The sequence below is a fragment of the Homalodisca vitripennis genome, chromosome 8, assembly GCF_021130785.1.
Source record: "Homalodisca vitripennis isolate AUS2020 chromosome 8, UT_GWSS_2.1, whole genome shotgun sequence".
Classification (NCBI taxonomy): Eukaryota; Metazoa; Arthropoda; class Insecta; order Hemiptera; family Cicadellidae; genus Homalodisca; species Homalodisca vitripennis.
The window spans coordinates 12,879,852-12,900,131 of record NC_060214.1 but is presented as its reverse complement, the minus strand read 5'-3'; the positions used below and the strand labels follow the sequence as shown (position 1 = coordinate 12,900,131).

At 35.2% G+C, this 20,280-nt stretch overlaps 1 protein-coding gene and 1 non-coding gene across 2 annotated transcripts in view; both read left to right on the top strand.

Moving 5' to 3' along the window:
• LOC124367311 (G protein-coupled receptor kinase 1) overlaps positions 1 to 20,280 on the top strand; it is a 305,442-nt gene that overhangs the window by 217,167 nt on the left and 67,995 nt on the right. The window lies entirely within an intron of this gene.
• Positions 5,360 to 5,433, top strand: Trnai-aau. Its single transcript has one exon. It is a non-coding gene; the product is annotated as a tRNA-Ile (tRNA).

Sequence of the window (20,280 nt, the reverse complement as noted above, 5' to 3'; positions counted from 1 at the left end):
CAAAAATTATGAAAACTAAAGACGACCATATTTGCTCCTCTCGCAGTTACAGTTGTTTCTTTCCCACAAATTTCACATAATGGGGTTTTTCGGTACGAGTCCAACATATTGAAGTCACAAAAACATGTCTTATCATTTTTCAAAGCAATTTCGTTTAGTTTTCTAAAATTGACTGTCATTTTTAATAATAATATGTTACTTATAAATAATTGAAATATTACATTACCAGTATTATTTGAAAGTGTTTACAGCTGTTGATGTAGATTATTTAAGTTAATGGTTCAAAATAATTAATCAGTATCGATTGATTATATCGATGGCTATGATTAAGTAATATCGTTTGCCAATTGCTTTGTAAATTGGATACGTCTGAAATCCATAAATTCTTCACTATAGAAGCTTAACCCTTAGTGTCTCACTTTTAATGCGTTGTAAAAAGTACGATGAGTTACGTTTAATACTGATGGTTTACAATGTATTTAAAAACTAGCAGTTACCAGCGGCTTCGCACGCAATTTCGTAGGCTCTGCACGTGTATGAGCGCTTCTGGTTCGAGTGAATTGTATTTCCGACGCCAGTGTTGAGTTTTCCTCGTTGCCACTATCAAGAAAATGTGTCAAAAGTTGTGTATTTATAACCATTGTAATTTACTCTGCTCGTAGTATTGTTCGAGCCATAGTTGGTTTTGCCATGTTTCCCTGACCAAGAATATATATATATACATGTACAGACAGGTCTGAAAAGCCTGCCTCTATCAAAAGGCAACCAAGATGGGTGTCATGTCCAAGTTTGTGGCAAAAGTTAGATAGTTACTTTGTCTTTGACGTGTACATTACGGTGCTGCATACTAATACTTTCTAAAATGTACCGTTAACAATATATATATATATATATATATACGCACATATATATATAAAATGTTAGTATATATATATACTAACATTTTTGTTAGTATATATATATATATATACTAACATTTTTGTTAGTATATATATATATATATATATATACTAACATTTTTAAGTTTTCCTATCTGGATATGTTTTTCACCGGTGGTTGCGGAAGAGGATGAAACAAAAAAAATGTTGCTATCAAGCTTACTCTGCTTTCAAGACTATAAATATGTAAATAAATTGAAAATAATGGTTAAATTAATTAAACACGTGGTCGTGATGTCGTAAAACAAGTTTTACACAAAACAGTTGATTATATTTAACAGGCTCTTTTAATTAATAATACTTGCGGACTTTACAGACCAAGGTGGAATTTTCGCAGCCTTGGAGACCAGTGGGCGTGGCCCGGAGGGATTTACGAAATAAGAATAGGACTATATGTTAACCAGAAACCCTAAAAATGCCCATTTAAATTTTCAGTATTTTTTATGTTTATTCGAATTATTATACTCAATCATTGTAATTATTAAATATTTATATGTATTAGAATTATTACGTTATTCACATTTTACACGTGTCTTTTTATGAACTCAATAGTGTTGTTGACCTGAAATATTTTAAATTAAGGAATTATGCTAATTAATGCCTCAATTAACAGTTAAGGATTACTAAACGTTCTTTGCATGTAATATCGATTCTGAAACCACATAGTGGAACTAAAATTTAATTTCGAGCATGGCAAAACCCTAACCTAATATAACCTAACCTAACCTAACCTAACCTACCCTAACTTAATCTAACCTAACTTAGCCTAACCTACCATAACCGAACCTAACCTACCCTAACCCAACCTAACGTAATTTTACCTGACCTACCCTAACTTAATCTAACCTAACTTAGCCTAACCTACCATAACCGAACCTACCCTAACCTAACCTACCCTAACCTAACGTAATTTTACCTGACCTACCCTACCTGAATCTAACCTAACTTAGCCTAACCTATCATAACCGAACCTAACCTAACCTAACGTAATTTTTTTACCTGACCTACCCTAACTTAATCTAACCTAACTTAGCCTAACCTACCATAACCTAACCTACTCTAACCTAACCTAACCTAACCGTCATATTGATGTTAATAACAGTAAGATGTTTTTGTTCAAACGACGAGACGACGTCGTGGATCGGAAGCGAATTTCTCCGAATCGTATTCATCTTCTACTTCTTTAGTATTTTTAGAACAAGGTAGAAGTACGGCACACTACGTGTCGTAACAAGTTTCGCCGAGGTTGCATGCAAAAATTCCAAATTATAGCTCACTCCAATCTGGAGATGTCCAGCGGACAGATATACAGACAATCGTACACAAAAGAAGCTGATACAAAATGACGCATTATAAACAATGAAGTTTCATGGAAGGTTTTCTCGACATATATTGCCACATGATACGTTCAGGTATTTGTTAATTGAATTGGATTTCTTAGTAGTGTTTAAATAATAGATGTCTATGCATCAAGTCACCGTAATGTTTTATTTGTTGGGATAGTTAAACTATATGTGTTAGTTCTCGTGTGTCACATGTTTGAGTCACTTGTGGGTGTATGGAGTTTGCTTGCTAACTTTTTACTCCGCTATTTTCTATTGCCGCCATGGGTTACTTTTAAGATTAATCTAAACATATTCTCTAACGCTCAGCTCAATCTCTTGGAGTGACGTGCACCATCATCTAACTCAGTCTTCCTCATACTATAAGTGTTTTTAGAGATATCGCGCGGACTCGGGGTGATAGGCTTCGCTGAAGCTCAGCCAGTGGAAGAACTGCAGTAGGGCTTAATAAAGAATTGTTCATACAGAAATTGTTTATTTGCTAATTACAATATTTTATAATGCTTTATTGTTAATTTACCAAGCACACAGCAATAAGCAGCAGCGAATTGGAGTTGATGCATTAATAAAATAGCTAGTGAGGTGAAATATTGTGAAGGCCGGTCGATTTTAGTTACCAATTTGTAAAATAATAAAAGCATTTACGCATTACAATGTTTTTAGAGCAAATTCCATAATACCATCGACTGATGGATCCCTAGTTGTAGTGTAGTTGTTATTGTGTATTTATTGGAATGCTAAACTTGTCTGTACTGCAGACAGTTGTCATTTACGTAATAATGCTGTGAATTGCTGCAATCTGCATTGCTACCATGTGATGATAACTGTGAACGAAATGTTTAATTAGGACACATTTACGTTGAAATGTTGACGTTTCTCCACTATGGGTTACTCGAAATGCCCGGTTAAAAACGCACCCTTTGATCAAATTGTTAGTGGTCGACATAAATTGTTTGGAACAGCAGCTTTTTGAAGGTCTTGAACGTTGCTTTCTTCAAAGATGATTTTTGATGATGGACGGATTGTCCAACTACTGATAGGTTTAGTGGTGGACGGATTGTCCAACTACTGATAGGTTTATTGGTGGACGGATTGTCCAACTACTGATAGGTTTAGTGGTGGACGGATTGTCCAACTACTGATAGGTTTATTGGTGGACGGATTGTCCAACTACTGATAGGTTTAGTGGTGGACGGATTGTCCAACTACTGATAGGTTTATTGGTGGAGGGATTGTCCAACTACTGATAGGTTTAGTGGTGGACGGATTGTCCAACTACTGATAGGTTTAGTGGTGGACGGATTGTCCAACTACTGATAGGTTTAGTGGTGGACGGATTGTCCAACTACTGATAGGTTTAGTGGTGGACGGATTGTCCAACTACTGATAGGTTTAGTGGTGGACGGATTGTCCAACTACTTATAGGTTTTTGTTGATAGACGGACAGTCCAACTACTGATAGATTTTTGATGATGGACGGATTGTCCAACTACTGAGAAACGGCCGTTCAGTGAAGACCTAATGCGCTCTGTATTCTGTAGTTCGGTTTAAATAATTAGTGATTTGTTTTAGATACAGTGTGCATGACTGGCCACGACGTTCGGGTACGATTTGTTTATTTTAACCCAAATTACAGTGAAATAATAGGTTAGTTAGCCACCTGAGGAAGAGATCAGATTATTGATTCCGAAACGGAGTGTTTCTGATCGTTTTTTGTATCACTGAACGATTGCAAATGTCCGAAAAAAATCCTCTTTCCTTCATAACAAGTTAGTGTTCATGTTTTAAAATAAGTTCCGGAGTTTAAGTTTAGAAATCACGTTTTCAAACACTGGACACACTGGAAAAAGTTTGTCAGCAGCGTATAGTGCGATAATTTATTTATCCCTTGGTACAGAAATCTGGGGGTACGAAAAGAGGAGAACAAAGCTTGTTTTTAAACTAAAAAAAGCGCTGTTTGAGAAATTTGTCATTTTCTGCGAAAACTATGTTGTAAGTGAGTTTCGTGATATTTCCTTCTATGTTCAGAGGGAGATAAGATCTTTTTGTAAGAAAAAACATGCCCCTATTCCGGAATCTTCAAACTATTATACCAACAATCACCGTACAAATAAAAATATCACAATTACAAAACATCAAACCACTAACTCTTAATATACCTTTTAGTAAATCTGTACGTAAAAGAGTTATACAATTGCTGTGTCAAAACCAATGTAAATGATTAAATTGACAAAGATGCGACTTTATGTAGCTGTATAAATAACGAATTTCTCTAAGGACGTTATTTCATTGATTACCAATTTGTTAACATGTGAACACCGGATAAGGATTCGGCAGGAGCCCAAAGTTCTTTGTTTTGTTGTGCATTTGTGTTAATTTATTAATTTCCTCAATGCTTTGAAGAACCATTAAGTAATAATTATCCAATTATTTCTACTGTACATTGTGAATTTGTAAGAAATATCAATTTTTAATTATTCAGAACAAATTGATATTCATTTATAAATTTTAATTACAAGGAATTAATTTACACACTTCTTATATTTGTAGCCCATAGGAGAGAATTCCATTAGTATCGCATTACATTTATTATTATTGGAAGTAATTTTTATTATTTTAATTGTTTTAGTATTGCGAAATAATAATGTATAGTGTATATACAATAATTATTAATGTGGTTTCCTTCTTTAGATGAACGGTTCTAGGTTTTTGGTTGGATAATTTGTGTAATGCAATAGTCACAGTCCTTAAACACAAATTTTATTAAAATATAGGAAACTCTGTACAGATTTGACTAGACTCCATGTGAAATTGATGACATCTTCACGGGAAATTAAATTGTTATGACTATAAATACCATATGATTAATACGAAATGTTTAGTTCAGAAACATATAAGACGAAACTATTCCTAATCTATAGTTAGACATGCTATTTGACCAAATAGCACTCTTAGATCATCATTACCTAGTCATATAAAACAGAAATAGTTTTTCATTCATTGAGAATTTACAAATACAGCAGCAGTGTGATTTCTCGCACTAGGATAGGGTCGCGTATGAACCTCCGAAGAGCATCTGGCCCATTAGCTCAGTTGGTTAGAGCGTCGTGCTAATAACGCGAAGGTCGCGGGTTCGATCCCCTCATGGGCCACTATCTTTTTGTTCCGCTGATTTGAACTTTTAGCTCACAATGAATTATTTTAATCATATAGACGTAACATATGTGTATTTAATTCTTTTATTTCATTGAATTTACCCTTTATTACGTAAAATTTATGTTTTGTTTTGAGTTACAAATTAAAAAAAATAAAGCCTGTATATTTTTTTAAGCAGTTAAAATAAAAAAAAATATTGTACTATCAAGCTAATTTTAGTATGAGATCATACGCATGTTTTATGCGGCATTTAGAAAAATATAACTTGGAAATTCTATGTATATATATATTCTGTATTGTAATGGTAGCACATTCACCCGGCAAGTGAGAGATCCGGGTTCGAGTCCCGGCGGAGCAAGTACTTTTTGCGATTCAATATTTATTGAAATTAAATTAGGCTATTGCCACTTATATAAATTTAATGAATGTAAATAGAAGTCATTTGACAGGTGTTTGGTCTTTCGATCATATGTTAGTTTGCTTATTTAAACGCATATGTGACAGATACGGCCAAATACAAAATAATTGAATCGTAAAAAGTGAGGGCTCTGTGGTGTAATGGTCGCACATTCACCCGGCAAGTGAGAGATCCGGGTTCGAGTCCCGGCGGAGCAAGTACTTTTTGCGATTCAATATTTATTGAAATTATGTATATATATATATAATTTATAAATATATATATATATATATATATATATATATATTTATACTTTTTAATATATATATATATATTAAAAAGTTAAAAATGTCAAAAAACTGGTTTAATTATTCTTTTTAATTATGAATTTTCCGTTTCTCTAAATACACAACTATGTACGTTTTTTTAAAACGTTTGGTATGAAATTTTATTTGTAAGATTTCAATTATCTTGTATGAAACTAATTTTAGTATGAGATCATAAGGATGTTTTCTGCGTTTAGGTAAATATAACTTGGAAATTGTACGTTAGACCTTCACAAATTGATTGGAATTATTTGTAATTAGTCACGCGTGCATGTGACCTTTCCTGGGCAACGTTTGTGGTTGTTATCTGACCGCTGACGTCATCTGAGCGTGTAGTGCCACAGGTTCAGTCGTTATAATTGTGCAACATTAACTTTACTGAAAAGTATCGGGACTTCGTAATTTTTTTAAAGGTTGCTCAACAAATTCGCTACATGCAAAAATCTTTCTTCTTATATAAAGGAGAGGCCGATCCCCTTTTAAGCCTTATTCTGTCCGTCCTCATGGGCCATTGGCCTGTGCGAGGATCTAATAAAACAGAATAAGGGGGAGAGTCGATACAGTACGAGGTTGATGGTACTGATAAAAAGTGCAACGGTCACAGACAGGATTTGAACCTGCGCTATCTCTAACTCAGACCCAAAGTCCAACGATTTGGACCGCTCGGCCATCGGCACTCCCTAAGTATTCTAAGTAGCCTAATAAGTACGTCCTTGTAGGTAATTTAAAATGTAGGTATGTCATTTGAGATTTTAAAAGTCGTGTTGACATAAGTGATGACAACGTCGCGTATAGTTTTTAAATTTAAAAGTTTGATACAGTCAACACCTTGAAAGTAGCGGCAGTTTTAAGATTTCCAATATTGCAAACTAAGTAGTCCTTCTGTATTTTTTACAAGAAATTATCAAAAAGCAAATATTTAGTGCAAATAAAACGACAAGAGTACGTGTCATAATAGTAGTTCTCGCAAAAATATATATATTTTTTTTTTTTTCGCGAAGATGGAGGTTCTAGAGAAACAAATTGACGTAATCCATTTGTTGCACTTCTTGTCTTAAGCACCTCTCTCTTACATTTCTAAATTTATATGGTATTTTTAACTTAAATTTTCCAAAATTAAATGAAATCTTCTTCTTGGCTACAAAAATCATTTTAATTGTAATGTTTCTTTACCACTGTTTTCTTCCCACCCAGACATAGGACATAGGATGCAATGTTCGATGGTCCTTTCACAGACCGACCTCCCGAGAAGGTACTATAAGGTAGTTTCTACGTCCTATAATAATGTCATAGACATTTTTTTTTATTCATACATTAAAAAAATATTAAGCCATTCTAGTAATAGGACAACCCTGAGTGTATGAAAATGTATACGTTTTAAAATTTATATTTACACTAGCTGTTCCCGCGGCTTCGCACGCTTTTGGTAAACTTTGCCCGTGTATTGCTTTGCCTTCAAATAGTGTTTGGCTATTTAATATACGTAACCGTCTCATAATTGCAGTTTATAATATGCAGGCGCTTGGATAGCTTGTATATTTTGCAGCGCAGCCTGGTGGTGAGTTACATCAACATCAATGGCCATAGCATATAAACCTTCTACGTGGAAAAATACAAATGAATACAAATTTTCATAGTGATCGGTCCAATAGTTTCTGAGTCTATAAAGGACAAACACACAAACATTCATTTTTATATATATATATATATATATATATATATATATATATATATATATAGATTAGGTTAGATAAGTGGAAGTTTCAATTAACAGATGCTTTAAAATAATTTGGACAGCAATTTTTCGTACATTATTTAGAATTATTTCCAGTGTGCCTTCAAAACCCGTGATTTAAAATTTAACTTTTTTTGAACGCTGTGATAAACAAAACAAAAACGATTGGACGGACAAATATAGTATTAATGTAGTTCTCTATTAAAATGAATTAACATTTTGGATATTTATTGTCTAATGTATTGTATATTAACTAGCTATATTTAATTTCGAATGTTCTTTTTGAGTTATCTATCAAACAAACTAAATACGAATTTAGTTTAGATTTTTGTTAAATCTACTTTTATCGGGATTGTAAACTTTCAACGGGTTGTTATGGCTTTTCGCAGGGTTCCGCTCGACATACCATCTTCATGGTTATGTAAAAATGTGAACTGGTTATCTCACAAAGTCGAATTTTGAAAGAATTTGGGGGTGAGTAACCGTATTATAAATATAAAAAACTAGAACGTATACAGCGCGTATGTATAGAATTCTAACGAAATGAGCTGCAGACGGATTATTTTGAATGCATCCTCGGAAAAGCCTGTAACACAACACTTGTGGCGTACTTCTACCTCGGTTTAACCCAGATTGTAGTTATATGTTAGGTTAGCTATTCACCTGAGGAAGACATGAGATTGCAGATCTCGAAACGTGACTTTTTGAGTTGTGCAAGGTTCCCTCAAGCTCTATGAATAACTGGCAGTGTTGTGTCAGAGCAATCTAAAATATAGAGAAACTACTTTTTGATCATTTTTCAGTTACCTACAACGTGTGTAGGAAATATTCAGCACGTGTCCTTAAAGTTGTTAACGTTGTGTTTTATTAAGAGTTACAAAATTCTCTTTCAACTTAATATGTGCTTATATATAATGTACATGTGTTATAACACCTTAAGATTCACTAACTCTCAGTCAATAAATATGGAAACGATTCACTATTAATTTCCAGTGTAAAACATCAGTGCTGCCGAGCTAACAGAGATGATTGTTTCGACGCAGTTTCCACTTCCCGTGACTACAGCGGTCTGGGGGAAAGTCCGGTAAATCACTTGAGCAAAAACGGAGATAAAGTGATAAAGGAAAGCGATTTCCGCCCGAGCCCCGAGTCCCTCTCCGACTGTTTATTTTGAAAATAAAGCTCGCCGCCCGAGAGTCGGATTGACAGGGGGATATTCGCCCAACACAGATCCAGTCCCAACTACCCGTTACTATGACTAGTGTGACCGTGATTCTATTCCAACTACCCGTTACTAAGACAAGTGTGACCGTGATTCTACCCCGACTACCCGGTACTATGACAAGTGTGACCGTGATTATATCCCAACTACCCGGTACTATGACAAATGTGACCGTGATTCTATCCCGATTACCCGTTTCTATAACAAGTGTGACCGTGATTCTATCCCGACTACCCGTTTCTATGACAAGTGTGACCGTGATTCTACCCCGACTACCCGGTACTATGACAAGTGTGACCGTGATTCTATCCCGATTACCCGTTACTATGACAAGTGTGACCGTGATTCTATCCCGACTACCCGGTACTATGACAAGTGTGACCGTGATTCTATCCCGACTTACCCGGTACTATGACAAGTGTGACCGTGATTCTATCCCGACTACCCGGTACTATGACAAGTGTGACCGTGATTCTATCCCGATTACCCGTTTCTATAACAAGTGTGACCGTGATTCTATCCCGACTACCCGGTACTATGACAAATGTGACCGTGATTCTATCCCGACTACCCGGTACTATGACAAGTGTGACCGTGATTCTACCCCGACTACCCGGTACTATGACAAGTGTGACCGTGATTCTACCCCGACTACCCGGTACTATGACAAGTGTGACCGTGATTCTATCCCGATTACCCGTTACTATGACAAGTGTGACCGAGATTCTACCCCGACTACCCGTTACTATGACAAGTGTGACCGTGATTTCTAGTAGGTATAAAGAGATGTAATTAATTTCATTAGGTAAATGTTTGTAAAAATCGATTACATTTTGGGTATTACTTAATCTAGTAATTTATTAACACTTCTCACATATTCCAAACACCCAGTTAGTTGTAAGATAAACCACATAAGTTACCACCTGAGTTAATAAAAAGGTAAACTAATTTTATACAAATTGTATATTGTACACACGTGTTTCGGTATCAAACCATCTGCACTGAACAATCTAATTACTTATCAAAAAAATTCATTTTTATGTTCTATTTGTTTTTAGACGTTATTACATTGTACACGGAATACGGTTTAATGCCTAAATACGTGTCAACAATGTAATAAATATTTATCGAGGGTTTTAGTCTACTTTTGTTGTCAGTTATAAATATAACCTCTACATTGTAGAGTTAATACAGATATCGTTGTACATATTGATAAGCAATGTATACTTTATAGTAAATGGCACAACGTAAATTTTATTATTTTAACACTGCTGTGACACCTGTCATATTGAACAAGTATGTGAATGCACCATGTGACAAGGTATTGCGAGAAAGAGTTCACTAGACTTTAAATTTTGCATGGCACGTAATTAATTTCAACGTAAACTAGAACGAGTTGTATGATGGTGAATGTCCAACCATGGAAATCGACTCATTAAAACACTTAGTAGGTTGAAACAATTTGGCATTTTTTCGCCGAGGATGTAGAATTTCTATTCTGTATACTCGTGTATCTGTCTGTCTCGGACATCTCGAGAAAGGAACGAGCTGTAGGCTTGAAATTTTGCATTAAACCTCAGCGAAGCCTGTTTCACGACACGTGGTGTAATGTACTCCCACCTTGTAGCTCGTAAGTACAAGAGTTAAAAAGATTATTTTACAAGACGAAGTTAGGGCTTTAACGGAGCACTAGTGGCTTAAAGGTGACTTGCGGAACCTCTTCATTGGATACGAGTGACAGTTCTCCATCCACGCCACGGTTCGTAGTCGCTTCGCTCTCGTCTTACGGTAACCAGACTGTACCATTGCAATTTAAATACAGTGTGTAATTATGTTAAGTAGTAACATTTCTCCAGAACACCTGTTGAGAAAAATGTCACCAGAACATTCGCGAAGTAGTTCTAAACTTTATAACGGCTATTAACAACTCATTGACACACATTTTATGAATATCTTTAATGGTCCAACAGCAGTAATATATATAATAGTGGATGTATGTCATTTGTTTGTTTAAACATATTGTATTATCTTATAGTTTTTTTTTTTTCATATGGTTAAAAATTTTTATAATTTGCAATAAAATAAAAAACTTTGTATTTTTTATAACGGTTATTAATTTTATTTGATACATTTTCAGACATTAACAATTAAAAAACAATGTACCATCGATGGTACATTACGTGATTATGTCGGAGGCGTTCAAGCAAGATCGTGCTGCACGGGTTTTTTTCGTACAACGCCGATTTATCGTTCGTTGATGGTACTTATCATTGGTGCTGGAATCATCGCTTTTTTAAGGATAGAATCGGAAGAAATTATCGCTTTCAATGATAATTTTGTAACTTTTCAAATCAAAACTTATCGATTCAGGAATTGTGGGATAAGATATGATAACGTATCAATTTTAAATGTATCCCATCTACGTGTTTTAATTGCGGTCTGTAAAAGTGGATAATTTTTACTGAAACAAACTAATGTTTTCAATCATCTTACAAAATAATGCCAAGTTGTTTTCATTTCATTTCTCAGACAGGGCCAAAATACTTATATGTAAACCCCAAAACACACATTGTGTTGTGTATTACCATAAATGTGTAAAATATTGAATTGGCTAAGGATGTAAATTGTTCAACATCTAGTCATATCTTAGTCTTGATGACAGTTGGAAGATCTTTAAAACTATTTGAAGAAGAAATAAGTACGAGAACTAAAGTTTAATTTTTAGTGTAAGAGACTTATCTATAGTTATTTTGTAATCATTTCATCCATGGAATCTTGAACAGTGGTAAAGTAATAATATATATTTTTAGATGTAAACGTTGTGTTAAATTGTCTAAGCAGTGGTGATATGAACAATACAAAGTTATTTTATGGAAAAATTGTAGCCCATTAGAATGGCCGAAATAGAGTTCGACCGAGAGGTAAAATCGCTTCATTACAGCCTAGTTAGTTAACAGTACGTAAACATTTTTCACTACTCGTGTATTCTTCTTTTGAATACAGTATGCTAAAGTTTCAAAACCCAAAAGGCGTAAATCCGAATTATGGGGTCCCGCAAGGACCGCAGATTTCCGCACTCTTGTTTCAGATCCTCTTGAACCTAGGCTGTTTACGTTCTTCCTCTTCCATATCTGGACTGTCTAATATCCTCTGGTGTAAGCAACCGCTGGTGTGTCAGTGCGCACGTCGTGTGTAGGAAGTGAGCGAGATATCCGAGTGCGTATGTTCGCTCGGTAAAACCCCAAGCACCGCGGAAGTGCACGCGAACTGTTTTTAGCTGAATACAGTAACGATATTACCGAGTGAATTTCAGTATTTCTCAAACCGTGTTTTACATGGCCGGACAGGACAGGGAACCGGTTATCCAGGTTCGCCGCAGTCTTAACCTTGCCGGATGGCTGCAATAACGTGCACTCCCCAGTACAGTCAATGTTTGGTATCGACCGGTTTGTTCTCACATGTGGCGATTGCGTAACACGTTACTACCACGCGCCCTTGTTATAGATTGGGGACAGTGATGTTCAAGCACCTCTGTAAAAGTATCACTATACCTTCGGTACCACCTCAGACTAAAGATGTATCTATGCAGACCGCTGGCGCCCGTGCGTAAAGCCGTAACTAATTAGGGAGGGCGCCGTCAGGAGCGCTAATGTCGCTAGGACTAACTCAATGCGCTGTTGCCAATAACACCAGTCAGCTGCGCGCTCTGTCTTCAACTGACCACTTGCTTCAACCCCTGCTCAGTGCTCAGTAGTAGTGATGGGGAGAACGGCTCTTTGGAATGATCCTGCTCATTCGGATCAGATCACTGACGTCACTCACTCCGTCTGCGGATCGTTCGATCAGATCATCGAATAAACCAATTAAAAATGAACAAACAATTGATTTAGTAAATATTTTGTCTTGATGTTAACCAATTATGTTAGTTAAAATAATCTATTTTATAATTAAACATATAATGTAAAAAGTTAATTCCATTGTTTTTTATCCTGTGTACCACAGAATACTGATGAAAAAACTCATCGCTAGTATTATCTGTACAGTAAAATAAATTTTAATGGTTCAGAGGCTTTGTTGGTAAAATACAATAGTTTTCAAAGCGGTGTAACTGTCGCCCATAATGCATTCAGGTTTTAAACAGTTTTCCTCCACGTCTAACAGATCACTCATCAGATCGTAAGGAACTACGAGAACCGAAGAATGTTAAACTAGCTGGCGACTCTGAGCTCACCGGTCGCGACGCGATGGTTCAATCAGGAGTCGGCTCACCAAACGACCCGGTTCATTTCATCAGATGATCTGACGAATGTCAGATCATTTCGTGACCCGGAACAATGAGCCGGTTCGCTCATGATCTGCTGATCTCTACACAGTAGTCTGGCCAACAGTGAGTGGAGGAGGACTATGCCACAATCAGTAGTTAGTAAAAAAAAAAACAAATTTGTTAGGAAGGATCAAATTTGATTTTTTTACTGAAGCAAAAAATACATACATATCCGTGTGGTTGATTTTTTCCCGCCTTTCGCTTCTGACATCCCACTTATGATAATTGTATCTTGCAGCCCACACAGGCCGAATGCAGACTTCGAAACCCTACTGATCGCGTCCCTTGCAACATGAGCATTTCCAATAAAGTATTCTGCCGAAATTAAAAAAATAGCGAAATCTTACCAGAATTACCCCTGCGTTCAATCTTTCATGAATAGCAATGCTATCCACATTTGGTCGTATAGTATTAATATTTAAAAATTGTGCTTGAAAGTTTTGTTTGATTTTTTAATCAAATCAAATCAACATTTATTCCTTAAACAAATGCACACTTTAGATATACAAATTAAAATACAGGAATAATCCCCCTAAATAATCCTTTAATGATATTTTCTTAATGTTTGCATAGTTATAAAATAAAATGTACCTTTTGAAAACTTAAATACGCAATTTTGAAAATATCTAAATACCAAATTTAACAATGTTTTGTATATTTAACTATTTAAGAGGATAATAGGATTTCATAAATTTTCCATAGTTATATGTTACAAAAAAAGTAAAACACTACGTGAAAAACTAAGGTATCAAAAGGGTTTTCACCTGAAGAACAGGGTAGATTTAAATCCTCGAAACGTTGTTTTATACTTTTTTGTAACATATAAGAAGGCCTATTCTATGATCGGTCCGAAATCCTAATGTTCGCCTTTTCAAACCTTCCACCGTCAAATGACAAACGTAATCTATTTTAGTCGTGACTGACGTAAATTATTTCTAGCCGGAGAAACTTCGATTTTGTGTGAATTTCGAAAGTGTTTCTAATGTTGAAACTGTAGATTGTTCAATTTTCAGTAAAGTAATACGCGCCTCGTCTAGGTAGTTCTTTGTTAAGTGACGTGACTTCCGAGTGAAGTCCTGTGGGAGGATGGGTGGAGATCCCGCATAGCGTTCAGTACATGGCGCGTCCCCGTGAATTCCGGACGTGCTTCTAATTGCTGCAGCACTCACTTCAGTGGTGCTGACGTACTCGAGCACTTAATTTGAATGTCTTTTACTTGGGACAGCTTCGTAGAGGGATGAATGACTCTCCCGGATCAAAAACTACAGATACCCACGCTTTTCAGCAGAACTGCTACTTCTAAAATTCATAGCTCGGGAACTTGTTATCCAATTGAGATCTATGTCCACAAGAGTACTATGTTTGGGAACGTGACTTTGGAATTATACGAGAAAAGTTGTTATTAAATTGCCATCCTAACGTTTATTCTTGAACGGGCCTTCAAAATATTCGACATAGGTCACGTTATGGAGCTCTTGAAATTTTGTTAAACACCATATAAAACGGTTTTTAGCGCAGATTTAATTGAGCAGGTTTTTTAATAATTTACCGCACTCGGCGCCTACTAGTTGGAATGCGCAAACCGCCAGACTGATGAGGCAACACTGTCCTGATTAACTTTCGAATTCAGAAGTGTATATTTTTTATCCAAGAGTAATGCCTATGTCGTCGTATGTCTCTAAATGTTGTTAGGCTCATCTAAATTTGCTTAACAATAATTATTGGCTTTTTCATAAAATAATGTAAATTTTGTAGAAATTGTCTTATCTTTGCGTTTAGGTTTATTTTCGCACTCCTTTATGATCAAAACGTGTTTTATATACCCGTTTGTTTTAAATTTACGCGTAAAAGGTTGAACTACCGCATTATCTGAAGTACTCGCAATGTTGTCGCGACTCTCGTCGACCTCGCAGTTTAATGTTGATGTAACTCGTGTAAACGGATATATCCGCACCTAGCAATCCAACTTCTATAATTTTTCCTGAACTGTTAATCTACACCAATGGTACAAACCGGTTGTAAATGTAACATTCGAGTGCACCTAATCCTACTTTAGATTTATCGTAATTTAATTTTTTTTGCCGTCAATGCGTGGAAATTGGTGTTTCATTTTGCACGGACTATTTTGTGCTGTTCTTTGAGGCGTGGAAGATTTTTAAGATGGCGATTATATCCGTCTACTTATTTTACATGTATACCACAAACACATGGGTTGGGTGCTTTTTTGACTTTGAAAATATATTTTTCTTTGTAATGTAATAGCGTTATTAAGCAGAGTAATATTATTTTTAGTTTTAATCTTTAAATAACTTAAAATATAAAAAATATATTTAGGTTGATTAATTTTTCTACTATTTGTTTAGTTGTTGGATATTGTTCAGGTTAAATGCAAGAAAAGGCCGTGTGGCCCTAATTTCGCCTCATTACTCAGTCATGTACTAATGGTGAAGTGGTAGTCTCATTGTCTCATCAGGTACACAAATGAGTGCACTACGATGTGACAGACACGATCTCTTAAGCACGGTGGAGCAACTCAGTGGAGTTTTCTACACATAACGTAGCTATGGTAGCTCCAGTTTCTGGAATACATTATATTATTGTATTTTGTAGTCTCTGATGTTGAAACTATATAAAGGTTAGTTTTGAACTTCGTCGTCGACTTTTTTTAGATCTCTTCAGACGAAAAGGGCTCCAGATTCCAGGAGTCCAGACGTTGCAATAAGAGGAAGGTGTACTAGAGCTAACTCAAATAGTCGATTAGTATACGGTTAGCTATTGCTGATTTGACATATATTTAAGTTAATACCACTAGTGAATTACAACACATATTCCAATAATTAATTTAATTTCGCGGGGCCTTACGGAATCAAGGATTCCATCGTCAGGCAACTTCACAAATGGTATGATTCCGAAAGGCCTTGCGAAATTAAATTAATTATTGGAATGTGTAGTGTAATTCACTATTCATGGTATTAAATAAAAATATTTCCAATGCTCCAAGAATCTTCATATATTTAAGTGTTTGAGGGTTGGTTTTGAGCCTTTCAAGGTAAGTTAGAACGTAATCTGCGTAAAGAACGACTATTTCATATGTTTAACCCTTTTGTTGCACTTCCACTTAGACCTCATCAAAACTATTGTGGCTGGATTGATTTTTTTCTTAAGAGAAATTCTTTTTCAATTTCAAGAAACACCAAGTTGTGTGCTTATACAATTCAAAATGGCTCTAGACTCCTGGACTATGAGGAATAAACAGGAATTTTTTGTTTGCAATAAAAAAAATAAACAGTTAGGACAAAGATTAACTTCGATTAGGTTTTTTAGGTAAAGCTCCAAAATTGATGGAAGCGATAAATTTGTGGTGTTTCTGTGGAGGCAAAACAAAATTATTGTTTACGAACGCGTTTAAATTCCGTTCCCAGTTGTAACAGAAATGGTTTTCAGGGGATAAGTTTGTCATTACGGTCTGAGTCCACCCCCGCTCGGAGCTGGACGGTATCAGATGAGTTATGTCTCCGCTTGAAGAAAAGCTTCAGAGTTCTGAGTTCCCCCATTAGGGAACTCTGAGACTGAGTTGTCTGATCCCCGTATCGTCACTGGAGCTCAGGACTGCTTCTTTTGGAGTGCTTCCAGACAGTTCTCCTTGCGTCTGCAGAGTGCAGTGTAGCCAAAGCTACGGGTGCCCAGGAAGCGACTTGAAATGCCAGTTTCAGTTTCCAGTGTTTTGTGTGAAGTTTGTGGACGCGATTTTTATACCTTAGAATTCCAAAACGTTAGATTACCTCAAATATGGTCAACACGTGGTTCTTCCGTTGTTAATTTGTTGTACACATCATACCAAGCACAAAAGTGACAGGAACATAAAGTAAGGTTTATAGGGAAATCGATCAATTACCCTACCTGAAGTGTAAACAACCCAGGTATTCATGTATAGGGAGTAAATACCCAAAATTCCATAAATAACTGGGGTATTGAAATGTAATGTGAATTAAAAGTCCTGTCTCCGGGTAGGTAGAACTTTGGGAAATGTGTGGAAACTAATTTTTCACAGTTACAACACTATAAAGTCGTTAAAGTTAACAGTACCGTAGGTACAAGCATACGTTTATCGAGAATGTGTTTTTATATATGACAGTACCTACAAATGGGTCTTTAACCTCCTGTAAACTGAGAAATTAACAACAAAAGTTATTTATAAATTAACAATTAATTTATGTTATTTAAAGGAAGGTTCTAAACTTCGTCTAGTGTGTAGGGAAACTAAAATATCAGCCATACATATACAAATTATCATTATTCCTATTCTCGCTGTAAAAATAGCAAGCACCCTACCTCCCTGCCTTAGTTGCTATTTTACAATATTTAAACTGTAACTTATATTGTTAAGGTATTTTAAAGAACGTTGTTATCATAATTAAAAGCTAATTGTAGTTACCTAGCCGACTGAACGTTAGCAAAGCCTATCCCTCGAGGAGATTGAAAAATCTGCTTCTGTCTGTCTGTCTGTCCACAGAATAATATATTATCGAGACCGAGTAGTCATGTAGACTTATTGTGCAAAAATGTTCACCTATAAATTTATATATTTGTCCTATGCGTAACAATCAAAGCAACGACAAAATGGTAGAATAAATTAATTTATCAACAAGTTGAGTACAGTTGTTATAGACTTTGATATATGATATGGTAAACCATGTAATGGGGGTTACTATGTTGGATTCAACTGTATGACTTTTGTTACATTCCGTTGGTCCTTTTCATTGTTAGATGTTGGTTTTTTTAATGTAAAAAGCGTCTTTACATAATTATAGTACAAACACAATTAAAAGACGAACATGTGTATAAAAAATATAAAAAAAACACAACATGTACTAGAGTAAAAATAAATATCACATAAAAAATTATGTATTTGGCAGAATCATGAGGCCCCAAGTATCACAAGCCAGAAAATGTTACCAGACCATAATTTCATTGTTTATTTGTATACAGACAAGATAGAGTTTGGTGTTGTGTATATTAGCCATGGGCTTTGGTCAAACATTAGAAAAGCTTATAACTTGGCAATAAATTGAGATACAAATTTGAAATCTTGTATAATTTGTTAAGTTATTACAAAGCGTCCATGCAAAATTCTTCTTTTTTCAGATGCTGCAAAAAAGAAATTTTTTTACTATAATTTTAATGCTAGACTCATAATTTCATTTTTAATTTCTATTTAAATTACAAATTTGTTTTGTTTTTTTTTCACCTGGCCACAATACTTGTAAAAGTGGCCAGGAAATTTCAAGATGATTTATGTATGTATATAACTATGTAAAAAAATAATTGGAAATAAACCATTATTTCATTATTTCAATACTACTGTAGTGTAATGAAATGGCACAATGTCTTACAGAATACTTCAGCACATATTTATAAAAAAAGTATAAAGCTTTTTCAAACATTTTATCTTAGTTTAAGACAATAACAGTGCAAAAATACTATAAATACCCAAAAATATCGGGACGTATTTTTTTAATTTTTAAGGATAATGATTGGGCGCTAATTTCAATTTGAGCATTCAAAGTTTTTATCCTAGTTTGCCCAGCACCTAATCAAAACAACAAGTGTTTTAATTTTTTAAGCTCAAAAATTAAAAATACCCTCATTTTGGGTATTTCAATGCCCACTGGGTAATATACTCAACTTATATTTACCTTCGCGCTAGGCGTTTACCTGACTCACGTCACTATACATATTTAGGCATTTAAAATGTTCCACCAACACCACAAGAATCGTTCTTGTAGGTTAACTAGAGCGTGTAAATATACTCATTAGTAATTAAAACTGCCCGCATCGTATCCCTAATGTGTGAACGTTTAGTATGCTTAAAGGGCGAGTAACAAGTAGGCCCTGCCACTTACAGAACGGTTACAGATTATAAGTAAACTTACAATTTTTGTTGTAAATGGAATTTTATATTTTTATTGTAAATTTCGAGAGAGCTGTTTTCGAATCAAGGATGTTCTTCCCAACTGAAAATTGTGAAATAACAACCCACCTATGTTTAGGGCTAGTATAAATTATGTTTGATGTTGAAAATACATTAAGAAAATTTGGTACTATACTAAGGTTTGGGTTTGTATTCTTTTAGTCATTCAAGGTCAAAATTAAAAGGCAACAAATTTAAAATAGGCCTATTCTAACAAGCGGGAACGGAAAAATTATGAATGAGGAATCCTCGACGATCCAAGCATTTTAAGATAAAAATACAGGACAAGTTTTAATTTAGAATTTCAACACTTAGGAGTGATGCTAAAACTTCTTTTGTACATCGCTGTTGGAGATTAAAACTTCTTAATGGAGATTTGCTATGTACTTTTATTAAGAAAGTGCTCACAACTTTGAGCATTCTACTCACAGTTAGCCTTGTACAGGTGTTATTATAAGACTTAGGATGTTTTATAGTGTAAGACTGAAGTTTAGATATTTCCGAACGTCTCAAAAAACTACTAAAGATGTCTTCAGTTCGTCCCAAATGTTTTAGATTTTATTCTATAATATCCATTGATTTATTGGAAACGGGAAGATTTCTAATATACAAGTACAATATTGAATCGAAAGTGCCCTCTGACAGGGTGAGTATCTGCGCCACAAACACGGAGTTTAGAGTCACAAAGGAGTGTGAGTGGGAAGTAGGATGAAGAGTTAAGAGTCACAAAGGACTGTGAATGGGGAGTTGATTAAGAGTTAAGAGTCACAAAGGAGAGTGAGTGGGGAGTTTATGACGTGTTAAGAGTCACATAGGACTGTGAATGGGGAGTTGATTAAGAGTTAAGAGTCACAAAGGAGAGTGAGTG